This window comes from Anas acuta, chromosome 3 (assembly GCF_963932015.1).
Source record: "Anas acuta chromosome 3, bAnaAcu1.1, whole genome shotgun sequence".
NCBI classification, from domain to species: Eukaryota; Metazoa; Chordata; class Aves; order Anseriformes; family Anatidae; genus Anas; species Anas acuta.
Genome location: NC_088981.1, coordinates 2,691,593 through 2,715,381, shown reverse-complemented (window position 1 = coordinate 2,715,381; position 23,789 = coordinate 2,691,593). Strand labels below are relative to the sequence as shown.

The 23,789-nt window shown below is 42.1% G+C and overlaps 1 protein-coding gene across 10 annotated transcripts in view; it reads right to left on the bottom strand.

Moving 5' to 3' along the window:
* The window catches only part of CCDC85A (coiled-coil domain containing 85A), a 170,229-nt gene that overhangs the window by 137,540 nt on the left and 8,900 nt on the right, over positions 1 to 23,789 (bottom strand). For all 10 annotated transcript variants that reach the window (XM_068675285.1, XM_068675291.1, XM_068675293.1 and 7 more), the window contains exon 4: positions 22,743 to 22,844. The gene's annotated coding sequence lies outside the window, so the exon portion shown is untranslated. The remainder of the gene's footprint in view (positions 1 to 22,742; positions 22,845 to 23,789) is intronic.

Here is a 23,789-nt window from a genome sequence, read left to right as displayed (position 1 = left end):
AGGAGTAACGATGCTAAAAACACCCCATGGGTAGCCACTCGCCATTCGGTGCGTGCGGCTCTATCGCCTTCTCACTTGGAGGAGGATTTTTCTGATGCAATGAGCTCAAGTCAGTTGATGGCAAACACTGCAATTATTAATTACACAGAGCACCAGAAAGTTTCAGAGAAGTTACCTCTGTGCGCACGAGTGGCTCAGCATGCAGAGCCCGTGCTCTTGCATCAAAGCACTCGCTAAGGCAGGCACAGCTTGGTCTCCCCGTTCACTGTCATTTTCTCAGAGATGCACGATAGCTGATGTCTGTGTCTTGGAACACCTTTTCAGTCAAATTTCTCAATTCCCTTTGAAATGGAATTTGGCTGACTATAGTGGTTAATTTTTAAGAAGAGACTGAGCAATTTGAAGGATGTTTTGCAGGTTTTGTCAGCCGGGTTTTGCCTTTTTATTTGCTTTAACGGGGTGTCAAACCCTAGCGCAGAGCTCTCAGTAACGGCCACACGACCAAGACTTCCTGCTGTTATTTACGAGAGTCCTCCTCTCGTTAATTAATTTGCTCGCTCCCTCCAGAACTGGTTGCCGCTGGGTTGCAGGGGGGCGATGCGGGGCAGAGGGGGACCCGAGCGCAGAGACGCAGAGCCAGGAAAGGCAGCGCGTGTCCGACCAGCAGAGCACCGACATGCAAAAGCTGCAGCAAAACTGGGATCTGCTCCACTTCAGTCCTTGTACACAAAGCACACGCTGCTTTCGCCGACACTGAAGGGTGTGGCAAGGGGAAAATGTGGCTGTGTGTGTTCACTTCCACCATGCCAGGGCTCCGCTGGTATTACAACAAATTACGAGGAGCTGTTCCCTAGAAAGAACCTCTTCAACCTCTGCTGATAATCTGCTTAGCAAGGACACAAGCTGGCTTTCATTTGTTTGTACTGTAAAGGCAGGACAAAAGGAAGGCTTTGATTCATGGATTTTTCAAGAATTTGGGACAAAACATCCTTTCACTTCCAAAAGACAAAAGGAAATAAATAGTGGTCTTTGGTCTCCATATAAAGCACATTAAGGATTTTGCACAGCAACAGACACCAAAGATCTTCCCTCATCCTTTCAAGTCTTTGGATCACTTAGCACTGGCAGAAACAAATCTCGTAAAATGAACGCTTTGCAGCAGAACTGAGGAAATTATGCAAAGCACAATAACCTGAGGCTTTCGTAGCCTCCTTTGCAGCTCACAAAAATAGCTTACAATTTTTCATCTCTCGAATTTTTCAGCATATTTTTTCTCCCTACAATCCAGAGGTATCGTAATCCATTGACGTAAATTGTCTGTTCTTAAGTACTCCACTGTATCTAAGTCCAATCTTAAGGACTGAATTTGTAGCTTGAGCTGCCTCAAATCATTGCAATTGCACACAGAGGATGCAGATTGCTTCCTCCCCTCTGCAGCTGCCCAGGTTTAACTCTCAGAACCGACTACCCAAGGAGGTGCAAATTCCATAAAGTCACTGTAATCTCTGAAATTTCTGCCATATGTGACTGACGGGCACTTCACCTCTTCCCCAGAGGCTGGGCAGCAATCTCCAGCTGCCAGGTGTGCTCACAAAACACTGCACACACACAAGGAAAAGGCAGGACCCCCGCTTTCAGCCTGTGAGGAGCCACGGGGGAGCCCAGCTGGAAGGCTCTTGGCAGGTCAGGGTGTCTCTGAATGCTCTGCCATTCCCTATTACAGGCTTATCTTGTAGAAGGTGACTGCTTACCCAATATTACACCAAAATACATCTAAAATATACCCAAATCTTTTTTGTCCTGCATAACTTATGTGCCTAAATACGTCTCTGCCACTCGGCTAAACTTGCTTTGCCTTCAAATCTAAATACTTGTCTGTTTTTTAATATTATTCTGTTGGTTTGGTTTTTTGTGTATGTGTGCTTACTGTTTGGAATTAGCACAAATGTGAGCAGCTATAAAGTCCACAGTTAATCTCCTCTCACTGATTTGTATTTTTGCATTTTTTGTTTTATAAAGCACCCACACAATACAAGTCTATTCATAATCTGGGCCTCAGAGAATACCCAATTAACATTTAAAAATGCACAACAAGACCTAACAAGTGGGAGAGTCATAAAACAGACAAGAATTACATTGGCTGAAGGGGAAAGAAGGTTAGCACCAAAGAACCTCCAGGTGGCTGCAGCAGCCAAGGGGGTGGTGTGATGATGGCTGGAGACTAAAACGTTTTCTGTCCTTTCTTTCCCAACACCAACAACTAGGAAAAAAAAAAATAGGAAAGAAGATAAACATTTGCAGAAAAGAAACCACTGCCATTCAGTTACAACCAGAGTGTATGTCAAGGAGGAGAGGGGAAAGTTAAAGTTTGCTGTAGAAGAGACCCAAAAAGTGGCAGAGCAAGGGGCAGGGAGATGTACTTGTTCCCAGGAATGCAGAGGAAAGGCAGCGTTCTCAGCTGCAGCCATGTTAAGTCCAAGGAGATTGTGAGGCATCCACAAGGCAGCCTGTGGAAGACAGGGATCCACACAAACAGTGAGTGTAAAGTATGTCGGAACCAAACAACACTTTAATTATTACCCATAATAGTCATCTAGTCCTGAAAACTTCTTCTTCAAGAACTTATTGAAAATTCATTTTAAACTCTGACATCGACCAGTAGAAAGAAAATATTTCTCTCTCTTCTTCACCCTGGATATAAGTCGCAGACTGGGAAATCTCTGCAGGCAAATGTGATGTCTTTATAGCAATCTCACAATTACCTGTAGAGATTCTACAATCTGGCATCTTCAGACACAGTAATTATAAATTGTTCAGTTCTTCATCTTCCACACCTCTGCTGAGTTGAGCTGAATTCAGTCCAAATCGCCTAAACAGCACGTAGCTGACTGTGAGCTTTTATCTTAATAATTTTCACGAGCCAAAGGTTGAAAACAGAAGCATAGAAACTACATATATGAACCCACTGGATGTTGGAAAAGCACTGTTAAAACTGAACTGAAGCTGAAACACAACGGAGGTTTCATGGGGGGATTGGCTCACACAGCACCGGATGAGCTCAGCCTTTTTTAAATGATGATGTTTTGAAGAGCAGTTTGGTTGATGAGTGGTCTGCAGATCAAGCTTCGAACACAGTGGTAGCAAGAAGTCACTCTGAAGCATTTCTTTTTCAGACATGAGAATATCTATGAATGCAGGTCTTGATGAATGGCAAAAGGAACTTTTTTTTTCCCTCCTAAAGAGTTCCTAGAATTATCTGATTCGTGAAGTTTTCATCTTATGCCATACCTACACATGGCCTTACTTTCATCCCGTTCTCAGAAAGGTGCTGGTGGTGAACTCCACAGACAGCAACTGCGAGGGTGTGCAATTTTAGCCATCCTTGCCTTCCTCTGACCTCGGTGCTCTGCTACTAGCTCCAGGGGAAGGCAGCAGGGGAGAACACGCTGGCGTTTTCAGGTGCCGGGGCACAGTTCCAGAAGGAGGGCAGAGAGAGCAAATCCTGCTTAGGCAGAAGAGCAGGCAAAGGCATGACATCAAGGCAGGGAAAAGCAGAGGTTCCAGCTCTAAGCACAAAATCCCACAAAACCCAGCAGCTGTGCTCCACCTCTTGCTGAAAAAGATCAGCTGGATGGCTTTTTTTTTTTCAAAAACGATTCTCACACGTTTTTTTATTCTTCCTTTCACATCTCTTCTCTTCTCCCTGCTCACAACAGACAAGTGCTGAGGCTGCACAACAGCCTTGCTGTGCAACTTTCCAGCTCCCTGCACTTCTCAGCCAGCCTCTATTCCTCCACCAGAGTCACCACCTTTAGTCTAGACTGTTGTTTACCTCAAAACCGAAATAAAGGTGCGCGTTTAATCTGTTCTTCTCAACCAAGTGTTAACTGACAAACGATGAGGGCATGCATGTGCAGTTACCATGATTACAGCCGATAATTACACATGCAGGTACAAATGGTATGTCAGCATTTGCAAATAAAGCTTGTGGTGATATCCTAGAATAACTCAAATAATGGCAAAGCCCCGTCCATGTCAATACCATGATTGTTTCAACACAAGCCTTAAATACTTGTTCTGCAACTGGAAGCAGGATTGCAATTGGAACCAACACATTTTCCCCATCAGACCCCTATAAATTATTCTTACTTTTATTAAATCTAACTAGTTCTTGTCTGCTGCATCCTGACAGAGACTGTTTTAATAAGCTATAAAATCTGCTTTGCAACAAAAACATCAGTTACCTTGTACGATTTTTTAAAATTTATCTGGCTATTCCACTCTAATATTTTAAATCCATCTTCAATTATTCAGCCAGCACAAGCCCTGCAGAGATATCAGTATGGTGCCATACATTGCTCAAAATGCTGTTAATGAATAATAACGCAGCCTGCCCATCCATTTAGATTCATAAAGAAATGCATCAAAGAGAAGCTATGCTGGCAAATCCAACCCTGAGAAAGAAATCAAAATTTCATTCCAAGAACTGTCTCGAATCAATGCTAGAATCACTCTAGGCTGATCTAGAATTTTACTCCCTTGATTATTTTTATATGAATTTTTCTTCTGATTAAGAGGCTCTTTTGGTTCATCTTGTATATTTTGAGTTGCTGCCATCATTCTAAATATTTCTTATCTCGTTACGTTGCCAGCACTACCTATGCTTTCACACCTCTATTTTTAGAATGATGCCATCGTATTAACTAAAATATTGCACATGAAAGAGAAAAGCAATTTCTTCTGCAAGTTTCAAGATCTTATCATAAAACTGGAGTTGTTATGCCAACGCCAATAGACTACGTATTTTCTGGATAAAACCTGTGCCCTACTGAAATCAACACAAATTCTTTCATTATCCTCTGTGGAATCAGGATTCCTCCAGAAGCTTTTCATCCTTATTCTAATCACCTATTTCCACCCACCCATCTATTAGCAAATATTTTTAAACATGACATAAATATTTGTCATTCAGCACTATGGATATAGAGCTAGTTTGAACCCATCATCACACTGGACTAGTGGAAAATTAGATACCACACACTAAAAAAAAAAAAAATAGTCCCTTTATAAAAAAAATACATTAAAAAAATGTTGAGCATGTGCCACAGTGTGAACTGGTAACACAACTCCTCCCCTGCGGCTGCCAACGCTATGAGGACTGCCAACCACTACTACAGGTCACTTTTCCTGTAGAGCTGCTCAGGTTTCATACAGTGACGTGTGACTATCAATTATTATTTATTGGCTTTTTTTTCCAAAGTGTCTGATTCCTTCCTTTTAGCACCACGCAGAACTGGAGCACCACCCTATTTATCCAACCCTAAACGCAGAGAAACCTTCGTTATGCCTGAACTTTTCATTAGGCATTTTCACTGCAAATGACGCTATCAAAAATATTGAGGCTTGATTGTTTGATCTCTCACCTGGAAGTTCTAAACTCTTCTAATCGGTCTTACGCTCGTTTCATAGTCTTATGACATCCACGTTAACAATAAGAAAAAAAAATCTATGTCAGAAGAACATGAAGGTTGAAGAGTCAAGCCATGAAAAAATCAGGAAGTGCCAGAAGGAAGGTAGCCTGCGTGGGATTAATGCGCCCCCTTTATTGCATTTGCAGCGTGAGGTATTCTCTACATTCCAGGATGACATGCTTTACAGCAAGATTATCATTCTTTTACCATAAGCTTTTCATGCACCATTATTAAGTGAAAGGTAGCCCCAGTCTCTCAAGAACTCAGAACACCTTCCTGCTCATCCAGCAGCTGGAAAGGCAAAAAGGGAACATGGATGTTTACCCTTGGAAAGACATCTAACCTGCTCAGGGACCTGCTGGATGTAACCTTCATCTGTATCCATTTATACCACATCGTAACGCTCGCCTGAATTCCTATTTAGAAATGGTCTCTTCCTATTCCTACGGGGCCTTTCTTTCCACAGAAGTCCTACAAACATACATTTGGATGCCCGAACAGTTCAAACCAAAGCAATCGTCATGTAGCATCCATCCATTAGCGCTGCGCCTCCTCCAGAGCAGGATTTCAGTGCCTCCTCCAGGCTGCAATTCCGCGTGCGCTGAGTGGCAGCAAGAACAATGGGCATGCCAAAAATGACCGAGCAAGAAGAGGGGTTACAACAATTTAGCCCCCGTGATTTTAACTCTTATGTCACCAATGGAAAACAGTTTATGTAACGCAGAAGAAACACAAAGAAACCAAATTCTCAGTTGTGTCATGTTTTGTAGCCACCCATACAAAAATCAACAGCAGAGATATGCCCTCTGGCTCTTGTGCCTCCTCCTTCAGCCACAAGTTTTCCTCCACTTCCACAGATATGCAAGAGACGAGAAAGTTTGGCCATGTCTGCATTCATCTGGAGCTTTGTTTGGGACTTTCTGTATCACCTGATGCCTTCTTTTGTCCAGCAAATACTGTTGAACTGGCAGAGCAAATATAATCGGACCACCTGCCAAGCCTGCCCCTAGTTTGTTCCAGTAGCAGGCAGTTTTTTCAGAGGATTTTCTGAACTGCTCCCCTGCCAGCATGCTGCAAGGCTGCACTATGCGTGGGATTTCTCCCAGAGCAAAACCAACATCTCTGCACCAGCAATGGTACAGGCTGTGTTGTTTGGGCCTCACGGTTTCACTGCGCAAGGTAAGGAAAGCAACGCAACCCTGCAAGAACGTCTGCTCCAAAGACACATCCTGGGAGGGCTCGTGCAAGACAAGGACTTCACCGGGAACTACCAGCGGCTCCCTACAGCCTGAGGCCCCTGTCTCTCCATCGTGCTGCAGAAGAGCGCTGCCGGAGAGCTCCAGGGAGAGGACACAAAGCACACGCGGCTGCTGTACCCGGTCTGAAGCCACCTGATGCAAAGTGCAACACGGGCTGCAGAGACGTGTCTGGGGCAGGGCGATGGTGGCCTTCACTAAGATACTGAGAGCAGGGCATTGCCGTACAACCTGCAGGGAAAAGGAGCAGTTGGTTCTCCTTGCTTCAGTGTTTTGCTGTTGCAGCAAATTGTGATGAAACAAAGTGAATGATCTTGCTTATCATCTTCTGTAGGCAGTCAGCTCTAGGAAACATGCTTATACATCACCCTTCAGAAAACTTGCTTATGGCTTTTCTCTCAACATTACTTTTCTTCTTATAACTTCACCAGATGTCTCCAGTACATCCAACTTGTTCTTCTATTCTTGTCTGCTCTTGTGTGCAGTTCCTGCATTTTATCTGTAAACATTTGTGATTCCAGTTACTAACTGTGTCCTTCAGATTGGCTGGCACAGCTCCATACTGCCCAAACACGAGAGCAGGATTTGGTTGTAGTTCTCTGCACAGTGGTGCTACCCTGGCTTGAAAGCACTGATCAGTAGAGTTACAGGAGCATGAAAGGAGGTAAGTGCAAGGAGCTGAAGAAACACGCACATCATTTTTAGAAGATTGACATAAATGGTTTTTTGCTCAACAGTTAGAGTTGAATTTGCATTTTATTGTATTCCCTGATACACAAAAAAAAAGCCAAATAAGCAGTGGCTGAACCAGAACGAACAAGCTTGAGTTATGCTGTATCAGTTTACATGCAAATTGGGGCATGCCAAATATCACCAAATAAACCAGGTCTTAACTCAACAAGTGCAGTTGCTTAATAGGACTTCTCTCAAAGGAGATGCAAAGAGACCCTAACTGTTTTAATGACAGATCTTCACAGCACCAGTTGCTGTCTGTGGAATTTTGCCATTTTTTTCTTCTGTAAGGCATTCAGGGAAGAAACCTAGCTGACATGAATCCACTTGCAGGCCTAACCTGGATGGCTGTGAATTGGCTTAATCTCAGCTGGCAACTGTGAGCAGTTAATAATTCTCTCACAGTGGTATCTGGGATTATGCTAAACACAGCAATTTCTTTGCTCTAATGGATGAATAGACCGGCATGGCACCTAAATTACAGAGCCAAGACGTACCGCTGCAGCGCACAACACCCGAACAAACCATGCGCACAGGATTCTCCCTGAGCTGCAGAGCTTGCCACGATGCCTCCTGCCCCCCCGGCTCTGCAGCAGCAGCACAATCGTGGTGCCAACGGGGTTAGCGCGTTCTGCCGGCGTCACATCACATTTCAACACCGCTGAAAAGTTGCCTTGCAAAAACACCTTGTGAAAACACTGCTCTAGCACCAAACTGCAGGGCAGATGATAGCTTTTCTGCATTTTAATCCTTCTCATCTGAGGTTTTTAAGATAAACAAGGTTCTGTGCCCAGACCTTTCCCTTCATCCCTGTCTTGTCACAAGTTCAGCGATTAGTGTTACACCACAACCACCATCTACCTTGAATTTTCCATTACCCAAAACAACTGCAAACATTTTTTCCTGGGTTTATGACCTTAATAATGTGCCAACTCAAACCAGTCGGGATTCTGGTAACTTTTTTAAAGTTTAAGTTAACGTGCTGAAGAGGAACAAATGATGAAGAGTTCCCAGGAGTTGGACTCGATGATTGTTGTGGGTCCCTTCCTACTCAGATGTTGTATGATTCTCCGATCCTGTGACAGCCTGCCACTTCAAGAACACAGCTATCAGATCTGTGTCCGTATTCATGGTAACATGGATTAACACAATGTTTGGGAAATAAGATGTACAATTACTTCTGTGTAACTCTTCTTCAGCTCTTTGCCTTAACACCAGAAGTTTAACTAGAGATAGCATTAGAAATAAGCAAATTAAAACAGTATCTTCTGTCTCTCGTTCAGCCACATCAATTTATGAAGTCACCACGGTTTCATGATAAGGTGATCACTGATTCTGGGTGGCTACCAAGATCATTATTTAGCTATCAAGTAATCAAGTGTAAATCTGGTTATGCTGAAGCACATATTTAGCATTGTGGAAAGCTAAGACCCTCCTTGCTACCAAATGCCACTCATATATTTCTCTTAAACTGTCAAACAAATATGTGACCTCCTTAGCCATAATTATAATATTGTTATCCATGTTTGCAGTGCTTGCAACTTGAGCACTTACAGCCTCATTCAAAGCTGAAGAAGTCATTGCAAGACTCCCATTAATGCTAGATGGCTTTAGATCAGCCTATGGATACCCAGCAGGAAGGAATTTTATACAGAGCCAGTGCACATAAAATAGTTATACTCATTTCACTACATCTTAATGGCTGAGAGCTCCAGTTGGCTGATCTTTAGAGACTTTTTTCCTAGGTTTTATTTACATGTGTGATTCTAAGGAGCATCTGTAGTCTGCCAAAATCTGTTCTTGTTATGCTAAGGATCAAAGGATCCTGATAAAGGATGTTTCACTCTGATATACAGAAGTTGGTGCTGAGCAAAACAGGTGTGAGACAACTTCTTTTTTGCCTTGAAAACTTTAGAAGAAAATCATTCTGAGATAAAAGTGAGCTGTCTAAAACAGCCCTGGTGAAGTGATGATTTTTCTATCTCAGTAACTGCTAACAGAAGTACCTCTGATGTAGAAGTGTAGAGTTTGTTCATTGTGTTTATGCAGACTTAGTTATCACTCTCATTAGTCAACAGATGTTACTGACGTGGTTTGTTTTTCCCTGGAAAATGTTCTTTAAATTCCCGTATTCACTGTTAGCAATTTCCAACCACCTTTCACTGCTCTGTAGACTGAAAATTAATTTTCTTCCACACCCCAAGTCCAATTTAACAAAAACATCCAGATCACTGTGAGACACAGATTGCAGAATATTTTCACAGACAGATGTAATAGATTGCATGACATTTGTGCCATAGAAGCCATAATTAGATTATTCCCAAATTACTAATAATTAGATAACTTTGTTACGGTTTAGGCCTGTACAGAAATACAAAACACAACTGCCTCCAGAATCTTTGACTGCACTTTTTCAAACACAGTGGATGGAAGCAGAAATCTTGATGTCTGAGGGCTGTGATGACCATATTCTGCTTATGTTGTGTGTTATTTTCTCTCAGTACAGTAAGGTCAACAGCAGATGGGCAGACACATTTGGCTCATACACACCCAATGCATACATACAGGCCAGCTATCAAGACTCAGGGCTGAAACTAAATTCTTCCTTTCAAATGTGGTGTTGGTTCAAGATCCAGAAAACATATGAGAAGTAGGATAGTAGCACCAGTCTCTAGTTCTTGTTGCTGAAATTCTGCATGCAAAAAGAGCACACACCCTGGCACAAGGTTAGAGTTTCTCATGAATTTCACAACTTACTGAATTTGTGGACTCACCCTGCTGAGAGTCTACATCATTTCCTGGGTTTTGGAGAGGCAGAACACTTGCTGACTTGCTTTCTCAAGCTGTTCAACCATCGCACAATGGTTCTGAATAAAGAAAAACTTGTAGATGCATATGGCTTGCTATCAGTGTTATTTAAAGTCATTCTTGGCAATATTTGTTTTTAGTAATTCTTAGATAAACCATTGTTGTGCTCATGGAAAGTTAGTTCTGTCTTCCCTAAAAAACTGAGTAGTGCAATTAAGCAGTTTTGTTTTTGTTTTTGTTTTCTTCTTAGTACACTGGCCTTGTTGAGCCTCAGCATTTGAAGATTAAAATTAACAAAAAAGGCATTAAGTGGAGACACTGCGATTGAAAAATTTCGGATGTAACCAAAGCCACTGCAGAGTTTTTGATGTCGCAGATACTGCATCAGGAACTGATTGGATAATAATCAGTCACCATCAGTTCCTAATGCATTGCCTTCAGCATCTAAACAAGCATCTGTGAGTTTCTAACACGAATAGCTGTAATATTGTAATGATTAGACATTTTGCAAAATGTCCACCCACCAAAAACTTGATAGCTCTGTTACAAAATCATAGTATGATTATAAGTGTAAGAGGGAAAGCTAAACACCTCGCTCCCTTTCAGATCATGGCAGTGCATTACAACTGGATTGGGAGGGGAAAAAAATGAAGGAAAAGAAGATTGCTCTTGCCTGAGGTGGTTAACTCAACAATGGATTTCTCTTCATAAAGGATTTGTGAGACATACCTAAATTATAGGCATTGTTAATGACAATAGCCACTCATTTCAACATACTGCAAAATCGTTTACAATCTGTTACATGTTTTTATAATATATGCACTTAAAATATGCATACTAATTTATACACAAGAATGGAAAAGTATAGAGAGAGGAATCTTTTCTTCACTGATGACACAGAGGCCAGACTGAACCGGAACACAGCGAAGGACAGCACGCAATGGCAATGCCCAGCAATTCACTCGGGAACTGAATGAGGCATGTCCAATGTCAGGAGCACACGATATCTGGGTAAGTAGAAGACAATTTACAGAATATATGTATTTGACAGATCTTCCAAGTTCTTTGAGTTTTTACATCTCCAAAAATGATTTGAGCCTTGATTTAGATCTCACCCGAAGGACACAGTCATCATCATCACAATTTCAATCTGGAGCACAATTTCGTAGCTAGGTACTGGCTCAGAGGAAAGCATTTGGGCCTTCCAGTACGTCTGTGGATATGCTGAATGCCTCATAGCTCTATCCTGAGCATATCTTATCCCACGGGAATTTGTGCTCACCAATCTACAGCAGAAGTCTGGATAAACCGAATCAGGAAGATGTACAGTGGGATATCACAACTACCAGTGAATTTATTTGCAAGGATTTCTCAGAAAAATAACCAGCAAATCATATCTGCACTCTGCCACCAAACATCACCTCCACAGTTCTCTGAGTGGAAAATGGATGCCTAAGAACTTAATTACGATACAACCAGAGTCATCTGGCGCTGTTTATTCGTTATTATTATTCAGACCGGAAGTTCAAAAATGGTAACTACAATCTCCTGGCTGTTTCCTCATCAGTTTTACCCATTTCTTCCACACAGAGCTTAGGCTGGCCACAAACTTTGGAAAAGAACAGGGATCTGGAACCGATCTCCATCCCACAAATTGTAGGCTTTCTTAACCAAAGGTTTCTTTTTATTGTATTACACTGGTAGGAAGCAAAATCCATATTCAAATCATCAGTCCAGAATCCATGTCTTCGGAGATCGGAAGTTCTGGCATGGGTCCACAGGTTAAATCCTCGGAGTGAACCATCCCAGGGAGAAGGCAATTTGCATAGCACAAAAGCCATCTAAAGGCACCGCTGTGCATGCAGAGGCACGGAGCGCTCTCTGAAAGGCAGGAAACGTGGCTTGTGGCAAGAGTAATTTTAGGAGCGAGACACAAAGCCTGAGTAAGCAGATGTTGTCTGCAAGGTCAGAAAGGTAAGTGCCAGCTTCACAACACTGTGGTTTATGCAGCGACACTGAATTTATTCCAGCCCCTCTGGGGAATCAACAGCACCTGTGTTGGTTTGCATCTGTGATCAGATTAAACTGTGACCTACAATTCCCTCCCTCCAAGCAAATCCCAGGTTCCTGCACGTGGGGATCCACGCTGTCTCCAGCTGGCACTGAGATTCTGATGGAACAGTTTGAAAGAAACCAAAGAGTTTCTTAGCCCTTTCTTTCCCTTCCTCGGAAAATATTTCACGCCTGTCAAGACTTAGAAACACTGGCCTTCCACTTTTTTTTCCTCTACTTTTGCCTGGTTATCTTTTTAAAAAACACTTTTATTCAAAGGGAAATTTGTTATTTTATTTATTCTGACCTTTTCTAGTGCCAAAAACGTATCACATCATGCATGACCGAGTGGCATAGTCCCACAGGCCACATATACACAAAATGCGAGGAATAACTGTGGCAGAAGGGAGCTAGCAATAAAAGGATTAAATAATTAATAGTAATAGCAAATAGTTATTTATGTACTAAAGTATTTTATGAGAGAAGAGAAGAGAAGAGAAGAGAAGAGAAGAGAAGAGAAGAGAAGAGAAGAGAAGAGAAGAGAAGAGAAGAGAAGAGAAGAGAAGAGAAGAGAAGAGAAGAGAAGAGAAGAGAAGAGAAGAGAAGAGAAGAGAAGAGAAGAGAAGAGAAGAGAAGAGAAGAGAAGAGAAGAGAAGAGAAGAGAAGAGAAGAGGATTCCCACTCATCATGTTCTTTGATTTCACATTCTTATTTCTGCAGGGGCCTGGATGCAAGAGATGTTAGGACCTGGCCAGCTGGCAATGTGTGGACAGATTCATTCCCTAAATTCAATAGGATTGAGCGCTCTGCAGTTAGCACTGGCTGGTGCCACTTGCCCCTTGGTCTCATGGCACACAGTTGCAGTCCTCCCCTCTCAAAGCACAAGACTCCCATTTAGGCAGAGGCCAGGTCAATCCCAACCAACAAAAGCACGTCCTTCTCAGAAGTGATTATAGCCATAAAGCACAGAGCTAGTTTTCTTCATTCTACAGGAGCCGTTTTACTTTTATTTTTCTTTGGTCAGTCTTTAACAAAAATAATAATAATAACAACAAGCACTGACCTTCAGTTACAGTAAAGGTGAATGTATTCTGTGAACCTAACAGCTTTGTGGGTAAATAGGCACAAAGGAGGGAAGGGGGGCAAGCGAGAGACAGAGATCTCTTACAACAGAAGCTGCAAACCTTATTACTACTTTTAGGTTTGGTTTTAATTTACTAGATTTCAAGGTGATTCTGTCCCTTGACAACAGTTGAAGTTCTCTGCAGTCCAGCGCTTTTGGGCCTGTTAGATCCAGTTGCCTGTGCAGTGCAACATGCACTTAATTAAACTATGGACTCCACAGTACAGGGAGTGGGGCTGGCAGCTCTGGGCCTCTGCTTTGGACCCAATTAACCACCAAGGAATTAGCACAACATTATAGGTATCATCAGATCCTGCTCAGCCTAAATAGAAATGCTGTGAGAGCAAATGGGTGGGAAGACTGAAGGGAGCTGATGTCATTGAGTTCACAGTGTAATCTAATTCTAGATTGTTTCAGGCCTCCCATCTCATCCTCTTCTTTTCTTCCTGTTTCTAGGAAAGAAAATAGCCTCCACCCTGCTAATGATCCCTCAGGGGAGGCAGCGTCAAGAGGCAACACTTGTTGCAGCAGAGAAAAGCCACGGCTGCTGCTGTGGCGGCACGCAACATCAGCCTAGGGAGTATCTGCAGCCTACAGACATCAACTCATCTCGGTGGGTGAGGAAAGAAGCCTCCCCCCACGGGAGCTCAGCTGATCCAGGGAGGGAGGGGAGCAGCTTTTCAGTGAAAGCAAACCACTGAACTTCCCAGAACCCCAATAATGTCCATGCATTCTCCAGGGGGGATTTGCAGAAAGACAGGAACAACCCAGATGGAAAGACACAGAGCTGGAAACATCCTTTGAATGTGGCATCTCACAAAGAAAGCACAGGGCAGAGGGTTTAAGAAGCCCTCGTTCAGCTTCCCTACCAGCAGGCAGTGATGGGTTCCTCTCTGCTTTTTCTTTGCCTCCCTGCTGAATGCTTAGGGCCAGCCTCTGAGCTCCCTCACTGAAGCCACTGGGAACAGGTAAGGAGGCAAAAGGGGGACACTTATTCCTATCCCATGATCGGTTTATTCTCCTTTTTCACACTTCTGACACAGTTCAGCTACTGTGAAATCAGTCTGCAGGGACAGCCCCCAAAAATGGCACTAGCTGTACTCCCACTTCCCTTTTTCCCACTGCCCAGAGCACAGCCAGCCTTGCCCTGGGCAAGCTTTGCCCTCCCGTGGGAAGCAGCACTTCCACTGCTCGCACCCGCTCCTCAGCTCAGCCCCTGCAGTGAGCACAGGGCATGCTCCACCGGGTCTGTTACCCACAGAGCACCGCGTCCGTTTGTGACGCAAAATATGGGAGAACAATGACGAGATAAGGTGGAGGGAGTTTTTGATAAGTTATTAATGAAGTACTAACATGCTGAATCTCCCACTCTGCTCTCACTGCTTCTGAGAGGCAATAAAATCCATGATGGTATTTCCAAGGAATCTACACACACAGAAAACTTCTGGGCCAGGCATCAGACCAAAAGATCCATCCAATTCCCATGGCAAAAACTAAAAGAAGGTGCCAGAACAAGGTAAGCACAGCGATATTTTCCCAAAAGCTCTTCCAGTCTCCAACAGTTTGTGGCTCATGAACTCCCTGAAACATATGTTCCTATGCATTTAGCATCCCTAACAAATTTATTTGTCACCAACCCATCCTGCACCCCCTTGAGCTGCAGCATCCAGAATAACTGAGGCAAGGAGCTCCAGCTTAACTACGCACCCTCTGAAGAATGACTTCTCTTTGTACCCCCGCTCAGTAGAGCTTCTTCCTTCAAGCTTTCCTTTGTATGAAAAGCTGGCAGCTGAGTATGCATGGAAAACACTGGTTGTTCCAAAAAAAAAAAAAAAATTGTTTAAATTGTACTATGCTATTCCACAATTCCTCCTAGAAGTGGGAGAAAGAACAAAGAAGGAAAAAATATATATATAGGGAAAAAAAACTGAGCAACAAGGAAAGAAAAGAAGGTGAATATCTGTGGTGAAACAGGTCACTGCATCAAAAAGAGAATCTGTAATTCCTGCTTTAAGGACACAAAGAAGTCTTCCAGACAAGTTTAGACATCTTTTGAGTTTCTGCCCAAGTATCTAAGCAAGTAGAGAGATGTTTTAAATGACCGGCCCCCCTCTCTCCTGACTGCATACTTGGAGATGTTTAGATGCCATATTTATTCCATCAGGCTCATGCAATGAGTTACACCCAAGCAACATGCTCCAGAGATGCCCATCTCGGACAGCGGGGTATGACTAACTAGCACGGAGGTCTATGGGCTCCCCAGTTTTGGTCAATCCACCTCCCTCTTGGACCATATCTCAGCACAGACAGGGAAGATGCACAAAGCTGTCCACCCTCCTGGACGACTCCACGGTCCTGATGGCGCAACAGCTCGGGGCACACGCTGCGGTTAGCCACCCACACGCATAGGTTAATGCACTTTTTGATGATTCATAAACCCAGATCCAACAGCAGAATCGAGTCTTTTGTTCATTATTTTGGAATGAAACATCAGCTAACATTTTTTACAGATGACTGTCAAGGCAAAATTCTGGACCGAAGAGTCCTGCTTATCTAAAGTGAATTTCAGCTACACCCTTTAAGGCAAAGCCATGTCTATTAAAAGAAATAAAGAAAATCCCCAAATCATAATCCTGGAACATTCAGCCAGATTCTGTACTCTGCACAGTCCGTTGTCTAGATTTTGCAGGTATCCTCTTTACAGCAAATGCTGTTACTGTGCTACATAATCCCTACTCACTGTGGACTAGTTAAGGATGGATTTGTATAGTCTTAACTGCAAATTCTTTTGCTTTGGGGTGTTCTTGCTGAGCCTTTAATAATACAGCTTTGAAGTTTAATTATTGTCTTAACAGTTACAGCTATTATACTTGAGATATATGTAAGATGAGTAATAAGCTTGTACAGGAAGAGTTAAGTTTAATCAAAAAAGGAAAAAAATCAGTAAAGTTTTATTCATCAATAGCTTTGACAAAATTGATTTTAGCATCATACACATCGAGTCCAATTTTCAAACCACTGCAGATCTGCTCTCTCACTCCTTCCAGCAAACCCTATTCAATCACTAATTATGAAAGAGAGGAAGATTTGCCAATCAAAGCTGGGGAAGCGGGGCGGGGGGGGGACAAAGATTCACAACTAACAGTTGGCTTTACTACTAATATAATGGGGAAACCACACACAGAGCAGCCACCCAGAAGATGACTGCCCGCAACATTTTGAAGAAGGTATCACATCTGAAGAGAAGATGGCCACAGAAGATTCTGTTGGCACACACCCGAACTAGTCTAATGCACAGAACTAGAATGAGAGACACTACAGACACACAAAAAAACCTGCTCTGACACTAAGATCCATTACCATGCTCCCTTATTCACCAAAGAGGAAAGATTAACAACCTATGTTTCAGCTATGAGAGAACAAAACTTTATGAAGAAGGCATTCCTCTAAGATCAATCATTTTCTTTGACCTCCCCACAATACTGCAACACCCCCACAGCCATGCTGCTCTTACTTGCAAAAAGAACAGCAAGAAGACACTGAAAACGTGGATCCAATGAGCAATCCTCTTTTCTATCTTTACTGCTGTTTGCCTGATGACACAGGCAAAGTTTTAGGTAATAATGTGCATATGATAACGCCTGGATGTGGATGTACATAGCTGCAACAGCCCCTTTGCACGGTTGGCAATGTGAAGCATAAACATATTGTGGCACACACCTTATGTAGTCAACAATAAATACAAAAACGATATGTTTAGACTCCAGTTCTGCAGCTGTGTTTTCTCAGGCACCCACCTATATTCAGAAAGCATCATTTGCCCAGTAAGCACATACTATCAAACAGGACTACAGAATTCATTTTCTCTACTACATTTACTAAAATAGAAGAAAGCAATTTTGATAACATAGGGCATTACTTTTTCCTTGGGCACAGCAGGTGCTGCAAGATGGAGAGACACATTTTGTGTTTTAAGTAATAGGAATGCTATTCCAGTGAAAAAAAGTGATGGTTACTGGGTCAAAAGCCTTGGATTCTGGAAGATGTTTTTCAGATATAAATAATATCCCATTTTGAAAAACTTTTCATACTCCTTCAATAATCTTCTCTTTTTTTCCCAGCCCATTCTGACAGCCATATAATTTCTATATATAATATTTTCTACTGGTTCATATCAATTTATGCTACTTATGAACACCTATGTTTATCACTATATAAATAAAAAACAATGTTGAAAGAATTTTTAAGTTGTGAAGTCCAGCCTCCAAACATCATGAAGGTGCAGGATTCAACTTGCACATTATTACACAATTTACAGGGAAAAAAAAAAAAAAAGTTGTTTCTACCTCTTCATGGTTTCCACAGAATATGAAGGGAAAAGATGTCAAGAATATACGTGATCCCTTGATCCAAACAGTCACTGTAATACAATGCATGCTGGTCATAAGAAAAAATTGGAATATTTTTACTTCTTTTGCTAGATGTTCTTCAATTGTCAGATATAATAAATGTAGAGTGTTATTTCTTTCTAAATGCAGTACTAAAACCTGTAGGGAACTTTCAGTTTTGTGAAACAAAACACTAGTGTTAGACTGTAAAAAAAAAAAATCACTGTAAAAATCAGTTTTTGCCCAATTTACCCTAATTTTCTAAATCTAAACATCCCCCTCCTTACCATCTGAATACAGCTTGTCTGGTCTTGCACCAAAGGAAAACTTCCTGACAAAAGGTAGAAACCTCTTCTCAACTAAAACTTCCCATAGAAGGGCCAAAGAATTTGTATTCTCATTCAGTGAAAACTGGCCTTTCCTAATCCCAATCTTCCTTCAAATCAAGACATAGAGAGGTTTGCAAACTTGCCAGCTGAGAGGCAGAATATGTTATCTCCATAAATCACTAATTTTAGGCTCCATACAAAGTACAAGGTTGTTTAATGATGTGACTGATTATACCCATCCCTGAATTTTGAGGGCCATGAGAGTAGTATCTTCTCTGCTAAACCAACTGGAGGACAGCCTCAGAAACGTTCTGCCCAGAGACCACTAGGTTTAGAAGCTTTGCTGTGAAACCAGCAGCTCTGCAACTTCTCCAAGTCCCATGGATGCACTGTGCTGGCTGAAACTGCTACCACCAAGAACTCCAGCTTTTTGTTGCCAAAGTCTTTTACGTAGATGCACAATTGCAACTTGTGAACTACGTGTAGAAACAGCTAAGGATCACGAAACACAAAAACATTTCTAGCTTGACCACTGTGGCCAGCAGGGTTGTAATTTCTTTGAATCCAGTATCTAGGGTTCTTGGAATTTACCAGCTCTGCTGGCAAAGCAGTCACATCTTGTAACTGCTATGTGGACAGGAGTAAGTTTCAAGGAACTTACAAGCTCCCCAGGGCAGCTGGCGGAACTTGCAAATTTAGTTAGACAGATACCTAGTGTTCATGGAAATTTGCCAAGCCTTTTCAGAAAACAAATTGCAGTTCACGATGGTTACAGTTTTTTCACTGTTGGAACTACAGGGAGGACCACTGCGGAGGTTATACTCCCTGCTGAATGCCGGAACAAGAATGCGTCTTTGCTGGGAATCTAAGTTATATTCTTGGCCGTGTACCTACAGAAGAATATAAACTTCCCTAGAGAACTCAATGGCTGCAGCTTCTACCATATACCTGAAGGATATTGTAAATGTTCTCATGCAAACTGACCTCCACAGGTAGTCTGATGAAAATATAATCTGTATCAAGTATTTCACACAAAAGAAAACAGGCACCAGAGGAGCAAGGAAGCACTTTGGGGTCCACCTTCAGCATAGTGCTGGAAGGCCTGATGAAAGGTGAGGATGTTCCCGAGCACAAAGCAGTTGTTTGCTCCTCTGGCACCTGTTTTCTTTTGTTTGAGATACCGCAAACTAAATCCTTACCTATCATCAATGAGGAGCGCTGAACCATGGTAGCAGGGGGGAACACTGATCCCTGGGGAGAGAAGTGGCCATGAGCGATGGGACAGATGGGAAAAGCAAGGAAAACAGGACCTACCTCTGGATATGTTGCACTGCAAATGGGAAACAAAATATCCCACACAAAGGGCCAGAGGTAACAGAACACCATCAAATTATCATTGCACTGTTTACACTGGTGTTGTTTCTAAGGAAGCATACATACTAGCATCAGCTGTCAGGTGGTTGGGCCTATCTCCTAGGCACTGGGGTCTGATAAATTTTGAAGACTCATGATGTTATTTTAAGAATATGACATGTATATGAATATTACTGCCAATGAATTAACAGATATTCTACTCTCTGACCACACCACAGAGTCTAACTGGACTTAGTTATCCCTTGGAGTTTCTATCCCATGCCTACCTTAAAGTCTCTATGAAATCACTAAGCCACTTCAGTGGAGCATCTGCATGTCTCCACATCAAAAATCAGCGTTAGATACAGCCAGCCTCTTCGTTCAGATTCAGGACAGATCAAAGAACTCTCTGACCTCTGGAGCTGACTAATTCTGAGCCAAGATGTCCACTCTTACATTAAAAACAAGAGAACATTCTTCTGGAGGGTCGCAGAGAGTTGCCCACATCAGTCCCCCCAGGAAGAGAAGACTTTGCCTCATTTACAGCAATTTAGACAAGACCAGGATTGTCTGGAGAGAGATCTTTATGGCCCTCCAGCACCAACCGCTGACTCCCCAGTTATGCAGGTACACCACGATCAGGTTACAAGGGACTCCCTCTAGCTGCTAATCCCACAGTCAACCTGAAGCACCATCACCTTTACTAATTCTGGTTCACATCATGTCAGAAGGAGTGGCCCTACTGAGCTACCTGTTCCTTCAGCTTTCTCCAAACCTGCTTCACATAGTGTGGCGCAGAGAAGCCTCTACAGAACCCATGCAGAGAAATATAGCAGATGCTGCCAGAAAGTCCCTAACCAGCAGCATGTGTTCTATGTGTATATGCATGTGTGCACGTTTTTCAGCATGTACGTGTGTGTTCAGAGGTCTGTCCATAATTCCAGGACTTCTGCACCCAGAGAAATTGATTTTTGCCTTCTAAGAAGCATTGGATTCATTAAGAGGAAAACAAAAGAGGTTGTAAGAAACATGAATAGGAGGGAGATGTACCCGATAAGCGTGGATAAAGGAAAACCTGATTCATCAACACTCTTTAGACTCTGCTTATTACATTGACTTCCCTGGGCAGAAGTCTCCCCTCTCATTTTAATCTTTCGAAGACTCTGCACAGGCAGTAAACATTGATTGAAACTGTTTGCAATCAATATTCTCTTTACTTTTTCTTTTATCCGCACTGATATTAATATATACAAAGAAACTTCTGCACAAGAGCCTTTCCTGACCTCTCTGTGTCTCACTCTTACACATACACACACACAGTCATCTCAGAAAATACACTGGCACAATGGAGCCACTGCCAAATTCTCTTGCGCTGTATTCTCTGTGAACCTGAAACAGTCTGCTATTCAGGACCTGAACCTTAACACAAATAATTGGATTTAGGATTCCTGATCTTGACAGGTTGAGATGTTTTTCCTGAATTCATCTTGCTCAACTTTCTGTTTAACCGAATTGCAACAGAAATCACATTAAGCAAAGATGATCACACAGCAACAGCTTCAGAAAATACAACACCAGGACAGAAAAGTTTAATCTTTTTTAACCGGTCTAGTTGTTTCATGGAAAGCTACCTCTGCAGTGATTACAGAAATTCAAACACTTTCCCAAATAACTGTATCCAGACAGGGCAAGTTAATTTCTTTGACAAAGCACCAAATGAAGCCTCACAAAGGACATAACATTTGTACATAACAGCTTGCTACAACACTTACATAACTTTCTCTGATTCTTTTCTCTTTCATGTAATTTTAAATAAGTAAATTGACTTAAATGGGGGAGTGTTAGTTATTAGCCCATTTTAAACAAGATGAAAATGAGTTTAATTGCATATATTATGTTAGAATAAGCTGGCACTCCCCAAAAAGGCATTGCCTTTGTTTGTAAGGTAAGTCTGTTCAGAGGATTCACAGTTTTGGCTCAATTTTCTTCACTTCATGAACCAGAGCAGAATTCTGTGCAAACTAGAGGTGAAGAGGATCAATGCAGCATTCAGGAAAGAGTTGTTTCATCTAGTAGAGAATAGCTAGGACAAAGCCATCAATTTCAACCATTCCAAACAAGGGAAAGTTCAAGTATGAAGCTATATCCCAGTTTCAGAGAATATCTCTCTTCCTAAAATGAGCTGAAGCAAATATCCAAATCCAAACTTCTTTAACACATTGGGAGTTTTTGGAACAAGCTCTGGATATAAAGTTTGTGGAGCTCTTCTTTCATCCTATAGCATGAGAATTGTGAAACACCTCCTCCCCAGAGAACACAATGCCTCTGCTCTATTGTCTAATGTTCCATCTTCTCCACTGTTGGTCTGACATTTGAACTGTGACTACAGAATTCCTTTAAAAATATTTGCACATTTTTGTTCACCTTCCAGTAAACAGTCGGCTTCTCCACCACTGTGAACAAACACACCTCATGCTGCTATTTTACCACTAGAGGGCAGCTGTACATTTCTTGATCTTTTTCATTAGCTCAAAGAATTAATTTTGTTGCATTCCTAAGCAATGGATGCACAACATATAACTTTGGCTCAAGAATCTTCCAAAAATCTTCCTTGTTTTAGAGCAAAACATAGTGCTTGTCATTTGAATCGCCAGTTTATCACGCAGTGCGATTTAGGAAGTATGTAGTACCCTTATACACAGATTTCTGAAGGAACTATGCTGAGTTGACTTTTTAATGGAGAGCACCATTCAGGAAACATCTCTTTATTTTGCCAGGGTTCAGTTTGTTTCCATGGTGCATTTCCTATCTCATAGGCTTATGGTATTTTTCTGCTGCTTGTAAGTCCATATGCTTTAAAAGCAACAATAACAATTTATTGAAAACCATGTTTTTAAAGGTCAGCATTCTTTTAATGTGCACGTTTACTTAAAACCACAAATCTATGTTAAGCAATTTTCACCAGCAAAGAACTGGCTGGTTCAAGTTTCCTCTTTTTTTTTTTTTTTTCATTTTCTTTTTTCTGCTATCAAGTCCCCTGTCATCTGTATAAATCTCCACCAGTGTCAGACCATGCCCTCAAACCAACATTTAGGACATTTAAGATTTGCCTGTATATTTGCCTGCTTGTATGTTCTCCTCTTTAACGCTCATCTAGCCTGAGCCAACAAGTGACTGCTGTCAGTCAGACCACAGGAGCTCTCCCACAAGAGGAGCGCAGTCCCACTTACCTCATCCTCAGCTGCATTCCTTATACAGGCTTCAGGGGACGGCAGCAGCTCCACACACAGCTTGAGGTGACGTCTGATTTCCACGGGGCTCTAACCACAGATCTGCATGGAAATAAACCAAAAGCGTCCTTTCAATAAGCCCCACAGAGGTTTTGCCATCCCATCCTTTTCAAGTGACTCAACAAACAACATATCATGTTACTGCATCTCTTGTTCCTGTTAACTGAGAAGTTCCCCTAATTTTGGTCCTTTATTCCTCAGAAAACTCAGCCATGAGCTGCGAGGATTATTGGGGCTTCAAAGCCAGCTGTTAAGAGTTATGCCACCACACTCAAGAGAAGCATGGATTGAATTTCCAGCCTCATTCAGGGACCGAATCCCTCCTCTGATCCCTTCCACAACACACCTCACACTGCTGCGCAGCACTTGGTGCGACAGAAAAGGGGAATTTTTCTGGAAGTACCATATTAAAATGTGATGAAAACACCCTGCTAACAATAATACGTTGTACAAGTTCCTTTTCCTATTACAAGCCCTACAAGTCAAGCCCTACAACTGAGCACTTGAACTGGCTGTCTTCCAACCATGAATGGAAAAACACACTGACATGAAAGTTCATTTTAAAAGACACCAGAAGGGTCACTTGCAGATTAGGCCATATTGAATTTTCCTCACTTTTTGTGAAACTCTTCAGGAGATTTGTTGTGGCATTCCACAGCTCTCCAGGCAAAAAGCAAAACATACTGTATAGAGCTTGCAGATGCAAGAGTTGAACACTTCTTTTAGAAAATACCAACCTACAATAACAAATCTTTTTGCTATTCACAAGAGAATCATTGAGTATTGCAAAACTTGATAATTACTGATTCATGACAGATTTAGGAAAAACATCAGCTTAAGTAATCAGGTCAGGGCACTGCTGTTGACCACAGTGTTGGCAAAAGAAACAGTTTCTTTCCTCATATCTTTCATCAAAGTTTAACATTTCACAGTATTTAGCTTTTAGCACTTCATTGGTCCAAACCAGTAAACAACTGATAGCTTAAG